Below are 15,576 nucleotides of genomic sequence, written 5' to 3'. Positions count from 1 at the left end.
GCTGCTAATTTGGAAAAGCAAAATGCAGCCTTGGTTATCATCCATGAAAGGCTGCTGTCCCCCAGGTCAGCAGGATTGCATCTCGAAAGGACTCTGGTGGAGGAGCCTGTAGGGCTGCTGGTCACATGGAGCCAGCTTAGCCTTCTTATTTCCAGCAGCTAAATCATATTAAGAAGCAATTAATGTTCATTAAATGCTTTCCTAGTGCTGCCTTCTCATCTAAGCAATGGCTGTCATTGGGATATTAGTTATTGCAAATAGGAGGAGAAATGACTTACAATTAACAAGAAGAGAAGGGTAGTAAAGATCTTCAGCGAAACTGGACTCCCATGTTTTGGGGAAGTAGGAGAGGCCCTAGAGTGAGGTGTTGGTGTGAGACAACTATTTTGGTATTTTTAGTTCACTCACAAAGTGCTTTTAGCAACAAGAAACTTCCAGCAAATTCACAAAACAGACATATGTGTTTCAAACTGGGAAAAAGTCATTGGTTCATTGCATTTCACAACTTCATTTATTTCCACCCACGGTTTTGGGCAACATGGTTTTACATAATGATAAACTGCAAGAACTAAGGTGCCGTCTGCCAGACTCCAGGACATCAAATGGCCTCAATCACTCCACTAAAGGAAAATCACAAAAAGCAATGCATTCCTGTTCCCCCTTAAAATAAAAAAAAAAAATGTCCAAATTAAATAATCAGCTTGTGTGGCTGTTGCTGCTATGCTTTTTATCTAGCCTTAATGGGTTTTTTTCTGTTTTTTTCAGGACAGAATTTTGTGTCCTGTAACTTAAAATTTAGGCTTTATTAAAATAATAATTTAATAACTAAATTCAGCCAGCAAACAGTCTGTTGGGATCAACCTAAACCTAGCTAAATTATTAGGTGTTTAAAAGCAGTTACATGTACCATCACTTTGAGATGTTCATCAAATGTGCCAGTGATGACTCATCCAGTCAAGCACCATTCACTCTTTGGAGAAGGTCAAGGTGAAAAAAATCAGGGCACATAGAGAAGTCTTCAGGACTCTGAGTGTCTCGTAAGATGTTATACTTAGAGAATCACAGAATATTCTGAGTTGGAAGGGACAGACAAGGATCATCGAGTCTAACTCTTAAGTGTATGGGGGATTGAACCTCTCTGGGGATTGAATCCATGACCTGGTGTTATTAGTTTCCTCTTATAACCAAAAGCAGAACTTGCTTCTTGTGCACAAAACTGATGATTTTTCACTGTTGTAAGCTATGTTTGTATATACATCAGAGAAAGATATTGTGTGCACTTCACCAGATTCCATTATTTAGTTTAACTGGGAAACCAGCTTCTCCTCTTTTGCAATGATGATCCAACCCAATGGCAGATAAATACTCATTGCCAAAAATGCGTCTTGTAGCATAAGCAGACTTGAGGCCAGTAACTACTGAAAATGAGTGCTCTACTGCCAGCCTCTGTGTGAGTCTTCATCCAATTAAGGGCACCGCAGGCTTGTGCCCATGGCTGTGGTTCAGTCCGGTGTGTATGCTTTTCCAAAGGAAGCTGCTGGGCCAAGGGGAGCTGAATTACAATGAGGTACAAAGGAGGATTTTAATTCAGAAACCGAAAAACATGCAAGTTGTTAACATGAAGGGAGATTAAATTTTTTCCCATCCTCTTTTCTTCCTAACGGCTCTCTGCACGACATCTTAACGTGACACTATGCGAAAGGCCGTACTGGGTCAGACTAGAACAGCGTGTTCTTCAGGCAGTGCCCAGTAGCACAATCCCAAGGAAAAACTGTGCAGTGATGCATTCCTAGGACCCTTTCTCAGCTTCCAGCAATCAGTGGCTCAGGGAATTTCTGAACTAGAGCTAGCTGTGTCTTTAGTTGCCTTTCATGGATTTTTCTTCCATAATTGTGTCTAATTGCTTTTTGAAACCATGTAAACTTCTGGCATCAACAGTAGCTTGTGCCAGTGATTTCCATCCAAGATGAATCCTTCCATTACAATTAGCCCAGGAACAATTTGCAAGTCTCTGTTGTTATTTGGGACTCTGATCTCCTTCGCTGAAGGAGATGATGTGCTGAGTATTCTTTTGCTAAGAATTTTACTACAGTTGCACAAAACTGCGCTGCTGTTAATACAAATTCACAGCATCCATTGCTAGAATTCAGTGGGAGTTATTACAGAGCATACTGTGAATGCAAATTAAAAATAATGCACAACACTCAACCAAATCCTAATGGACCAATGGCACAAAGTCAAATACATCAGAAGCAAAGACTTCTAATACAATTATTAAAACCCTAAGCAAACAAACAAAGCAAGTAAATTAGCACTGACAAAAACTGTTGGAGCAACATTTACTCGTCATAGATCAGCATGCAGAGTGACTGTACAGCTCCCAGAGGCTTTTAAAATGCCTGCATGGCTGAAGGGGGAATATGCCCCCAGGGATGTCATATAATGGAAGGGCTCTCATTGGGCATTGTGGTCAATGGTTAAGGTAATTATGTCAAACTAAACATTTCTTGCCATCACTGAGTGTGACACAGTGTGTCCAGCTGCCCATCTGTAGAAAAATCCTTTTTGGGATCACGTGTTTGTTGAACTGTGCATATAAAACACACAGTGTTGGAAATGAGAGGGCATTGTGAAATCCAGAATCATCCTTTATGATACAAGTTATGGGCTGTGATTGTCAGTCAGCATCATTTATGTTTCCGAAAAATCAGAGCAACAGTTCAGGGGGAAAAATGCATGATATGAACAAATAGCAGGGATCACTTGGAAGAAGAAAAAAAGGGGGCAGGTGTATGAAGGCCTAATCTTGGGATGGGAAGATTATCCACTGAGTTTCATCCAGGAGGGTGCCCAAGTGCTTTTTTTGGGATCACAGTGCACTGAAAAAGCTAGAGCCCTTTTTCTCTCTTTTTTTTTTTTTTTTTTTTTTTTGCATTCATATATTTCCTTTGTTGAAATTGTTGAAATTCATGGATTACAATAAGTGTAAAAATAGGGAAAAATCCTGTGCCAAAGTATGGAGATTGACTGCTTCATTGCTATGGAAAAACACTGCAGAAGTGGCACAGAGCACCATGAACTCATTGATTTGAGGGGTTTGGAGGAAGAAAGACAGGACCTCTGTCTTTAAACTGGGAAAAAGCCATTAACCTCATTAAATAGAGTTAAAAATATAACTGCCCAGATTGTAGCCTAAACATATTCTTACATAATAGTGACTTTTCACAATCTCTTCTGCAGTAAAAATTGTTGAATGCTCCATAGAAACATAGCAGCTGCAAATCCTAGATTTTCCTTCTTCTATCATCAGGTACTTCTTTGGCTATTTGCAGTGGTGAAGTTAATGCTGATAAGCCTATGATACAAGGGGGGTGCCAAAGGAGTGCAGGTGAGGGATGTGGATGTTCACAGTGGGATCAGCCAGATGGGGCTTGTGACTGGGATACCTTGCTGTGAAAAGGAGATCACCTGGAGGAGAAACCATAAATCATGGAGCTGTGTAGGAAAGTAATTGTGAGGGTGCTTGAGAGTCACGGTTTGACAAGGTCCCTTAGCTCAGATGCAGCCTTAAGCACGTGTTAACCTGGGGCCAGACTTGAGCTTCTGGTGAGACACCTGCCAGAGTCCCAGTGTGTCTCTGAAGTGGAACATCTGTGTTTACGAGGTGCAGGGGGCATATCTGTGCAGTGATGAGGAAAATCAAGACAGTCATTGAACCTTCAGCACATCTTGGGAAGAGAAATAGTATAGGAAAATAAGCCATACAAAAAAATCTACCTCTTAGCATTAGGGTGGGTTCCTCTTTCAGAATCATCATTGAAAGCAAGGGGGGAAAAATCTCTACACAATTCTTTATTTCTGTTTGCCTAGTAACATCTTGAGCCATTTATAAACTGGAACTGAAAGCCTTTACCTCCAAACAGAAATAAATCCAGGTTACTTTAAGAGCTAGCAAGATATACAGACATTTGGGAACACTTGCTGTAAACCAGAGTTGTTTCAGATGTCTTTTTTTTTTTTTCCCATTCTGAAGTAATTATCTTTCTGAATTATGTTGGTTGTAGACTAGAGTCCAAAATGGGCCAAAACATGATGAGACTCATGCCAACATATGAGAGAGCCATCTCAGCCAGTGCATGGCCATTGCTGTCCTGCTGGGGAGAGGACTGGCAGTGGAGCAGCTGGATTGGTGCTGTCCAGCGGCACAGCCCCTCTCTGGCATAGAGAGAATGTGAGAAACCTTGGCTGTGCCATGGCCAGGGACATGGAAGGTTGCAGGCAGAGGCCGGGGAGAGAGTTAGGACATTTTTCTTCTCATGGCAGATCATCATCTATTGGGCTCCGCTCTCTCCCTCTGTCTCTCTCCTCTAAACATGTAGTGCTAAGTATGGGACTTCAGTAAATGTGCTGATATCCCTTACCTCAGTGACAGGCCTTGCTGATTGTATTGCAATCACTTTCATTAGGCTCTGCAAATATACTGCCATTCTTGCAAAATCTGTGTGCTGGGTAAGCCAGAATCTCTCCTATGGCTCTCAGATAGTCACTTATCTATTTGTCTCCCTCTCAATTACTGTACTTCCAGAGAGAGCACATTTTAGTTTATTATATCCGGTGCCTTTGATGGCCTGGCAGAAAAGAATTAAGGTCTAGCAGAGGGGAAAACCAAATGTAGCTTAGGAAGAGTGAGTGTCATCTGAACAGAAGGGATCAATAACAACTCTTGTGTTTAGCATTATTTTCAGAACAGGCATTTAGTACCTAGCTCCCAGGTGAGACTTTCTGCACACATTGTCATTTTCTTCTTACAGATTGACCAACCTCATTTTTAACCTTGAGAGCTTTAACACCATAACACTTATTTGGACATCCCCTACAGTTAACAAGTCCATCTAAATAGACTAAGCTTATAAATGTATGGTTTGCATACACCATTTCTGAGTCTTCTATATTAAACAGCCTTGGCATCACCAGTAGATCGGAAGAAATCTAAAAATATATCAGTGCTTGGGAAGAGGACACAAAAGGGAGAGCAGGAGCAAGGAGAGGAGGATGGAGGCTCCAGGACAATGAAGAGGTGCATGGGGAGCATAGGGGCTCAGTGTGGGGGACAGGATAGCGTGTGAAGTGTGTGGAGCCTGAGCACTAAGGGCAGAGGGGAGGGAGGATGAAGGCATTTTCAGCTGAGAGGAATGCTGATGCTTAAAGTACCATTATCATGGGCTGAGGAGATGTGCATTTTAAATACCAGCATTTAAAATCCTTTGCCTTTAATGTTGTGTTTGCATATTGCATGAGTATGCATTTGACCGAATAGCTGAGTGTGTGTAAAAGTCAATTCTAAAGCAAGGAATCATCACTTGGAACCTGCAGCTGGAGAAAATTTATTCAGGCTCCCCAGATGCACTCAGGCTCAGCTTGGCTGTCCTCAAGAGCAAACTGAGAATTTAACAAGTAAGCAATGAGAATTTTTTTTTGATAACTGCTGGGTAAGGTCATGAAAAACTGAATGAGCCCCCTGCTGACAGCTGACCAGAGAGTACCACATCTGCACAAGCAGATGCAACAGCACTTCCCTGAACTGCTCCAAATACATTACTTGGGTCTTCTTCAAGGAGAGAGACAGTGCTTCAGCCTTTGCACCACCTTTTTCCATCTTGTGTGACTCAGTCTTCAGTAATACATATGGTGGAATAATTTCCCTTTTTGGGGAAAAAGAACTCCAACAACCAACAATCTTTTCACCAGGGATGAGATTGAGACCACAAATTCAGTCCACATTGGAGGAGTTGGAACTAGCTCCCTTTCTCAGCCACAGTGAACCAGATTTTCAGCCCTGAATTGCATGTTTGCATTTCTGAGGCATGTTAGCATCTAGCTGAGGATGAAGTATAGTGGCAGGTATCTGAAAGATCTGCTGCACAGGATATTTGCATGTAGCCTACTGAGCCCTGTAAGACAGGAACCAGTCATGGGGCCCCTTTCCTGTCTGGCTCAGTGATGCATGTCAAGATCTGAAGCAAGATGATCTCTGAAAATTAAAAAGTGCCAAGCAATTCAAAATTGTGACATATTGATTTCTCTGTTCAGACATCACTTAATTCGTAAAGCTGCAACACAGCACTATAACTCAATGTTTGGTCTTTAATTACTGGCCCAGTTATAAATACTGTCCTACTATTTACTGACTTTTACATTTATTGAGTATGTATTTTATCTAGACTTATAAACAGACCGCAGGCCATTTTTAGCAAACACAAAAATATTTTAGGCTAAACAAAAGCAAGAACGCATTACTACATGAGTGCACTTCCTATGCACGATGAAAAGGTGTTGCCAGATGTTTTGTAGGAAACTAGGAAAAGAGATGTGGGCCATGGAGATGCGAGCAGAGCAGGGAGAATAGCACTGGTAGAGCTCCAGTAGGAACCCATGCCCTGGGTACAAGTTGGCTGAGGTCCTAAGCTGGATGTGACATGAGTGGCGGTGCTTTGAGCTGCACACTCATTTTCCACACATGATCCTAACCACAAACTGCAGCAGCTGCTGGAGGGGACAGCACAAAAGGGAGCAGTGTTTTCCCCAGGCTCTGGGTGAAGAAACACTGAAGGAGCTCTGTGGTGGGCACATGAAGATCAGATCTCTCCTGAGTTTTTTCCCTGGTTATAGCAAACAGGCATTATTTTCTGTAGACTATAGCATCTGTACTCCCGTGTTCAGGTAACATAACAGAAAGAGTGACAGAGCTCCCCCTTTGACCTTTGACTGTACTGATCTATTCTGTAATCAAAAGTGTAAATGAGTATAAAATTTGGAAGTTTGGGTTAGATTCCTGAGTCTGTAGGTAGTTACTTTTATTTCAGTAAAGAGAACATTTTTAGGAAATTAAGTAAGTTCTGAAATATAAACTTACCTTGCCATTCACAATTTGTTTATACATAGCCTATGTTTACCTAGACAGGATGCAAAATGAATAAATTATGTACAACAAGTTGGTTTTGCCAGTTATAGATACAAAACCTTGTACAGGCTTTTGGTTTTAAAAGGAAGCTGAAACGACACATTTTTTATTGAAAGTATCAACCTCATTAGATCTATTTATGTAAAAGATCTTTAAAAAACAAAGACACAAAAGTTTACTTTTATAGGACACAGATGGCACATCGTGGCTGTGTTTCATATTATCAGATACAGTCATATGACATATATACATCCACATCTGAACCATTCACCCTGGTTCCATTTATACTTAAATGAAAGATACTCACTTCTGGAGAGAAATTTATCTCATCCAAAAGTGAACATATTTAAGCTGATATTTGTTATCATGTGTGTAAAAAACCCAGAGACACTGTTTCAGCTACAGGTGAGGTAAAGCCATCATCTTCTGAGAAATACTTAGGGGAATTAAAAGCATTCGTGTCCTCATCTAAAAACACTGTTTTTTTCATGTATTCAGACATTATTTTATGAGGTGACAGCAGGCTTTTAAATGAGTATTACTTAAATAGCCTGACATACAACTTCTACTAGAGATACAAGGCTGAATCAAGTCACATTTTGACATGGACTAAGCTTGATAGATAAAGGGTTTAATTGCACTTGCATGTTCAATTATGTGGGAAAAATAATTTAGAGACTTGGTTTAGTGCATGTTCCACTGCAACCAGCTTCCTGAAAGGCGGCTGTAGTCAGGTGAGGGTTGCTCTGTTTCTCTAGGCAGCAGCTGGTAGAATGAGAGGGAACAGTCTTAAGCTGTGCCAAGTGAAATATAGGTTGGCTATTAGGAAAAAACAATTTTTACAGAAAGAATGACCAAGTACTGGAGTGGCCTGCCTGGGGAGGTGGTGGAGTCATCATCTCAGGAGGTGTTTAAAAAGAGACTGGATGTGGCACTCGGAGCCATGGTTTAGTCCAGGTGTTAGGGCACGGGTTGGACTCAATGATTTTGAAGGTCTCTTCCTACCTAATGATTCCGTGATTCTGTGATGTTCTCATGGCCTTGTTGACATGAGTTATCCTATCTATGGACACCCTGCTATATTTACACTATCTACTTCAATTTCTCCTGAATTTAGAGCCAAAATTAACCTTTATTCTTTTTATGTAGAAGATGTCTGCCACAGTCACCTTATAGGAGGTGGAATTTTTCAAGCACGTACCACAGAAATCAAAGGCGGTTTTGCTGTTCAATTCCCCAGAGAGCAGAATTAGTTGGTAGGAACTATGCAGAGAAATCCTGCATCCACCAAAATAACTCATCCATCATCTGAAGGGCTCTGGTACCCAGACTGGATGGCACTGATCTGCAGAGCACTGCTAGGGTTGTGGCTCATGCTGTTCATATTGAGAAAGTCCCAAAGTGTACACTTGCTTTGGGAATTCAACTATCAAAAGTCCTTTATTCTCAAATTTATAAGAGACTTTAAAGGAATACTGGGTTGATTTTTTATTTGCATTCATGAGAAAAACAATAATTGACAAAAGTCTAGGTTCAAGTCAGTGAACCATAGGGTCATTTAAGCTGGAAGACCTCTAAGATCGTAGAGTCCAAGAGCACTGCCAAGTGCTGCCAAGTCCATCACTGAGCCATGTCCCTCAGTGTCATGTCTGTGTGTCTCTAAAGCTCATATTCTGTCAGGCTGAGCGTGCTTCTTCAAGAAAAGGAGCTGCCACAGGTTTTAATGTACCTATCCATAAATGTGCCAGGTGAATGGGACTGGACACAAAGAACACTGAGAGCCTCAAAACATGGTGAATACAGACACAGCCCAGCCATGCACGAGGCCTTTCTTGGTGACAGTATGGCTGGAGTATCTTAGTGAACAAAGAGGAACTAAACTCCTTAAAAAAAGAAAGGGTTGGCTAGAGTGTTAAAAAAGCTCTTAATCTGCTAAAAAAAAGGAAAAAAAAAGGACTCATGCTGCAGTTCCTGGAAAATTATAGTCAAATTAAAATAGAGCAACAAATCTGTTATGGGGAAGGGAAAGTAGTAGTTAGTGCCTCAGAAGCATAGTGAGTTTGGCTGCACAAAGATCTTGTTTTATGATTATTCAGCTGTTGCCTTTTCTCAAAAAATATTTACTGAGGAGTCCTGTTAGCTGGAAATAATAGTTTTCATAGGATTTCTTCAATGCACCAATGCACCTGCTATTCTTAATTTGAACCAAACAGACATTCTTTGAGTAGCTGTTTCATACTATAGCCTAGCCTTTATGCAAATAACTTTATATATATATATATATATATATATATATATATATATATATATATATATATATATACACACATGAGCTGGGATAAGTAATTTGTCCAGGATGTAGCAGAGTATTATACTGCCATGAAATTAAAAAGCAAACAGTTTGTTCATGAGTTACATTGTAAACCTTAGATTAGATTAGATTGATTAGATTAGAGTAGAAGTGGTTGCCTTTCCCTGGCCAGGATTAAAATTTTAGCAACTTTGAAGATTGGGAAAATATTCTCAGGACAAAATCTCAAAAAACTGAAGTATACTTGTGATTTAATTATGCATCTTGTGTCATTTAGTGTTTCCCTCACTTCTTAGTCACTGGAGTAATGAGATTCTGAAAAGACAAGCTTTTCCTTTAAAAACAAAATTATTAGTCCTTAAAATTGTTGAGGAGAAAAAAGGTAGAAAGAAAACTCCTCAGTGCTAAAGAAACCAAAAAGAAAAAAAAAAAAAAGGTCTTTTGGAAGAACTGATGTGTTCCTATGCAGGTTTTTTAAAGCTGTGTTTGATAATATCAGCCATTAGTAAGTAACTAATGTGGAAAAGAGAAAAGAGACTGTATAGTTCACAGGGAAAAGTTTTTAAACTCTTAGTCCTTAGAAGAAAGTCCCAAACAATTAATGCTCAGGCAGAAGGGCTGCAGCCTCTGCTGGAGCACAGTTCGGAGCCGCCTCCGTCCCAGTGCAGCAGACGGCAAGCGGCACACGGGCCAGATTGCTCCTGTCTGGCACAGCTGGATCTGCTGCCTGCTTCCTGGCAGTCACTGACACTCACAGTGCTAACAACTCAATAGCAACGACCCTCAATCAGCCTCAATATCAATGGCTTTCTATAGATCTCACAGCCCTGCTCAGCTCTGGGACTCAGTGTCAATGCCAGACTGTCCTGAAGGCGAGGGGAGGGATGCAGGGAAGGGGCCCCAGGGCTGGTGCGCACACCTCCCATACCAGGTGGCACCGGGTCTTTGCCTCCAGAGCACAGCCTGGGCAACCCCTGAGACATTTAAGGTCATAACAACCATAACAACAACCATAACATAACAACTGTGTGTGATAGGGCAGCCTCAATGCCTCTCTCCAGCCGTGTCTAAGAGGAAGAGAGCAAAAGGAGAAGGATGCAAACAGTAATCTTTCCCTTAGTGTAAACCCTCAGCTCTGTGAAATCTCCAGCTCATCTGGAGACTGGTTATCTCTGGACTGTCTAGTTAAAAAAAAACCTAAGGTTTTTTTCCTCCAAGAATTGGTCTAAATTCCTCATTAGCTTCCTTGTTACATGGAATTGAATTTCCCAATTTGGTTGGAAATTAATCATGTTAAAAAAAAAAGGAAATAATTCTGTTATTTCATTTGCATAGGATTTCTGATAATTTCACAACTTGATCGTTATGATGTACAAACAGTGGCTAACATTTTCTCATGATCCTCATACCAGACATTGATTTAATTAGCCTTGTCTTAATCCTTCTCAGTTTATGAGTTCTTTCCAGTTTTTTTTGACGTTTGGAAGAAATTCTCAAAAGGTTTGAAAAAATTTAGGAGCAGAGCTTATGAAAAATCCATGTTGTCCAGGATCTGTCTTTAAGACAGATGATTTGGCATTTTCCTTGGTAAGTAATTTGCCATTACCACATGCCATATTTCTAACAAGGTCTTTCTTGCACAAATTCAAAGTACAGGAACAACACACTGGCCATCTTTTACCTGCTGCTGGATCAAAGCATTGAAAAATACAAAAAATCAGAAAAACAGCATTAATGTTTTATAAAGGAAAAAATGTGATACAAGATTGTATCTTTTACCAGCAGTAGGAAAAAAAAAATATTGCTTTAAGGTTTTGTAGAAGCCTAATTTGAAGTAACTATTTATAGATGCTGCATATTATGTTAATTTGGCTTCTCCTGACACACAAAAGCTTCCTTTGAGAGCTTTTGTAGTAAAAGAAGGAAGAAAGCGAGGGGCCCTCATAAATAGAGGTATGATAAAAGCTGCTGTCATTATAACAGATCATCAGAAAGAGAGAAGGAAATGCTGAGACACCATTCATCACTTTGAGAAATGCTCACATTTCAGCTCACATTTCCCAAACAGCTCCTGGTTAAGTAGGACTAGCTGCAATTTTTATGAAGAGGGATATGTTACCAGAAAAGTGCAATTTTCCTTTTTTGCGGGTTGTTTACTAACTCATCCCAATTTCTGCCGGAGTTATTTGCAAGAATTCACTCAAATGCCTCACTCAAAACAGTAAGAATTAATTTCTATTTGAAAATAAATTTCACTTCCATGAAATGTTGTTGGATTGTTTTTTTTTTCAGAAATGGGATGTGAAGTTTTCAGCTTCTAGACTGTATGCAAACAGATCATTTTAAATGGGTTATTTTCATTGTAATGAGGTTATTGATCACACTATTTTTTCTACTGCATGACTGTAGGCTAGAAAAACAAGATTTTTTGACATGGGAAAACAGACCAGAACTAATGAACTATTGACAATTCATATGAATAACAGATAACAACCAGAAATGAGCTGTCCTTTGTATTATTTCAGCTTATTTTGTATTTTTGATAATTTAAAGGCAGTATTGGCACCGTGGCCAACTTCACTGATTGTTTTACCCATAAAAATGCATTTTTTTCAGGAAGAGAAAAAATCTTTACAAATGAATGTCTGCAAACACAATATGGTTAGGGCATAAATGTCATATCAGAAATTACATGTCCATGGACGCTGCTTTGTGGCCAAGTTCTTTCCACTCTCCTGCAGACAGACATCAGCGGAGTGAAACCCTTTGTACGGTGAGAAAGTCCACTCACAGTGTAGACATCTTCTAGAAATGCGGTGTTGGATTTATTTAAAAATATTAACAAAACACAAGAAATCATTCACTTGGACAGTATTACAACTCATTTGTATTAAGCTGGTTTTTCAGTGTACTAGTCTGTACTAGTGCCATTAGGCAGACACTCAAAATCCCAGTCACTTGGGCGATGTTCAAAGAGAAGCTTCCATCCGGTCAATGGCACAGCAGCACCAGCCCCACACAGCTGCTCTGGGTGCTGCCTGTGAGGAAGGGGATGAGGCAGGAGGTGGTAGACAGCTGCTTGCCTGTGCAGAAAGTCCATCCACCAGCTGCTGGGGGTGGCCTGGGAGCATCCTGGAGGATTTGTCTGGTGTGAGCAGGCATGCAGTGCTGTCCCAGGGAGGGCACAAACCACAGAAGGGCTGACAAGGTTTTAAAAATTAGTTGTCTGCACTCCAAAATCGTCAAGCAAATCACATGTTGTGTATTGCCCACATAACATGGACACTAGTTAAACACTGAGGCTCAGAAGATCTGATGCCTGTGCAGGTGCTGCTGGCCACAGGAGTTCTGCCAGCTTGTGCAGGGATTTTCCTGAGGTATGCACAATGTGGTCTTGACTTAACTTCATTCCAGATATTCCTTGAATGAACCATGAAATAACACCTTGGCCTAGGAAATCTGTGTTTGACCAGATGTAAAGATGTAATTAAAGCAGTCTCACCATCTCTTATAATTCTCTCTCCTAGCAGTACTTTGTAGTAAGGCTGGAAACATGTAAAATAAGGGATCTTGTCATTTTTCAGGTGAGGGAAAACAAGTAATCAGTAGCCTAGAAACATCACCATCACACCTATCTCCTTTGAGGTAGCAGCTGATCCCAAGACTACAGAATCAAAATTAATACTTCTGGACATATGGTTAAGTCAACACAATTTCTCATCACCCCATTCCTCAGGGATAGAGGCACAGAGCATCCAGACCTCCTGCATCCTATTATTATGGATGTTATTCTCATTACTTACTGAAAAACAATGTAGACAAAAAAGGAACACTCCCTTCCTGCTAAAGGACCTAGCTTTTAAGTTTTATTCCAGCATCATTCAGGGAAGGGGGTGGTGCTATTAAAATGAACCTAATTGTGCTGGGATAATTAATTCATTTATATTCTTCTATGCAACTGTCTTTCCCACACTAAGTCACTGAGCCACTCTGAATTTTCAGTTGATGCAACCAGATAGAATTAATTTGGAAAAAGCTGACATTTCCAAACGTGCCTAAGTAGGAAATGATTCAGTGGTTCCAAGGAGTAGAGCCAACTGTAAAAGACCATTTGTAAAATGATACATCTGGAACCATAAGCCACCCTTTTGTTTTACAAGCTTCTAATCCTGCTATTTTAATGTGTGGTACTTTCCTTTTCCATAGGAGAATTTTGATCCCATGCTGGTTTCTTTTGTATCTGCTGCGAAGAATTTACAGTGTAGCTGTCTAGGGAAACTCATCATAGGGACAACCAGTGGTCCCTGTCCTCTGCAAACACCACTGGGTCCCAGTCAGCCCAGGACAGGCTGTTTATGTAGGGTGAAGAGTACATCTAAACAAATTAGTGACTGAGCCTTTGCCATTCCGATGATTAGACTTTGACCTTGGATTCAAAATATTCATTTGCATTTGTCATAAAAGTGGTCACTGAGGTATGCAAGTTGTGCTGGCTCGTTTTCTAAAAGCCTATTTTGCAGTGTATTGAGGTATTGTATGCCCTAGGAGAACAATCAAAAGCTTGTTTTACCTAATAAGGAAACTGCTGAGGCATATGAATTACCGTTCTGTTTTTCCAATACATTTCACACTGATTAATTTTCCAGTTTTATGAAACAAGCTGCAGTTATCTTTGAGTCAGGTTCAGCGAACCAGTGCTTGACTTTAAATAGAAAACTACTGATGTTGCTGGACAGATGTGCACAGGCCTTTAAAAGACCAAGGCTCCCATCAACACCAGATGACACCATCTCTTCAATCTGCCACTTGCTTGCTTCTGGCTGTAGCAACACTGAATTCCCTTGCAACTGAAGTATATTTTTATGCGATACTTGCAATATTATCTTGCAAGAACTTGTAGAAGTTCAAGTTTCATAAAAGAAAAAATGAAGTTCAATTTTACTTAATTTTACTTTTCTAATTCCTTTCCTATAGTTTACACGTTTTTTTCTGAATCAGGTACTTTGTGGTGGAGCAGCTGAGGATACGTTTGGCCGGCTGGCTGAAGGAACAGCTGAGCTGTTTGCTCCTCAGATGCTTTTGTGTTGCAATTCTGTCCATGAAGAGTGTTCCATAAAATATCAATATTAAATACTTAGTCTTCTTTCTAACATTAGTGCTGCTAGGCACCACATCCCTGAGAAATTATTTCATGCTTCTGAGGCAGACAGTCAAGTCTTGCTTATGTTAAGCCAGTAAGAACAGAATAAACATAGAGCTCATGTCACTTACCTTTTCATGCTCAACTGCCTGGATCTCTGCAGCATGCAGGAGACCACTGGTGTGCTAGAGGATCAAGCTGTTGGCACATTAGGAGGGATAAGAAGGGATGCCTGTGACATGGCTGCAGGAACCTTACCAGAGGATTTGCACAGTTCCCTTCCATTGCTGTTCCCTGCAACATGGCCTAGGAGCACCATAACTCCCTGTGTAATACTTGAGCCTGCCAGCCATGTCAGAGCCTCACACACAGATCCTTTCCAAGGCAGTAACGAAGGGTGTTGAATCCTCACACTGAGACCTCCTGGTCTGTGCATGTAGAAAGGCTCTGGCATCGTATTGACAGCACAGCCAGCAGCCAGGGAAGGATTCCACACATGGATTTAAACATTCCTAGCATGAAAGGTGCCATTTAAGTGTCAGTCATCATGTTCGCTGTTGGCAGAGGGCTAGGTGACTCATTTTATCAGCAAGGCTATTCCTAGAAAAAGAAAATGTAAGTGCCTTGGAAAGGCAGAAGGGCTCCAAGTACATGAAATCTTATAGTCTTTATAGGAGTGCCCAAAGTATGGCCATTAAGCGCCAATGAAATCCTGAGTGATTAATGATCACAGGAAATAGAAACGGGTTTGTGTTACTGGCTATGCAGCATCACCCCAGGTCCCACAGCAGGATCAGAGGTCTGTGGTGCTGGAGAGCAGTGACCAAGGCACAAGTGATCAGTGTTTGCTGGAGTTGTGGGTCTGTGGTATTTTACAAACTGTTAACAGCTGTGTGAGAAATACTTCAACATCCTAAACAGAGAACTCTGGAACAAGCACTGCTTTGTTTCCCATGAGTGTTAGCTCATCTCTTAACCAACTTTTTTCTTGCCCATGGGAATGATTTCCACTACGGTTATTGTTATATATTGTTAGAGAAATGGAGAGGATATTACACTCAGGGTATGTTTTTAAAGTCAGTCACCCTATCAATCCTCTTTTTGTTTGCTTTGTGGAGTTGTCTCAGGGTACACAAGATGGCTTGCTTTCAGATTAGATTAAAC

This window comes from Motacilla alba, chromosome 2, assembly GCF_015832195.1.
Source record: "Motacilla alba alba isolate MOTALB_02 chromosome 2, Motacilla_alba_V1.0_pri, whole genome shotgun sequence".
Taxonomy (NCBI): domain Eukaryota; kingdom Metazoa; phylum Chordata; class Aves; order Passeriformes; family Motacillidae; genus Motacilla; species Motacilla alba.
Note: the sequence above shows the minus strand (reverse complement) of the source record.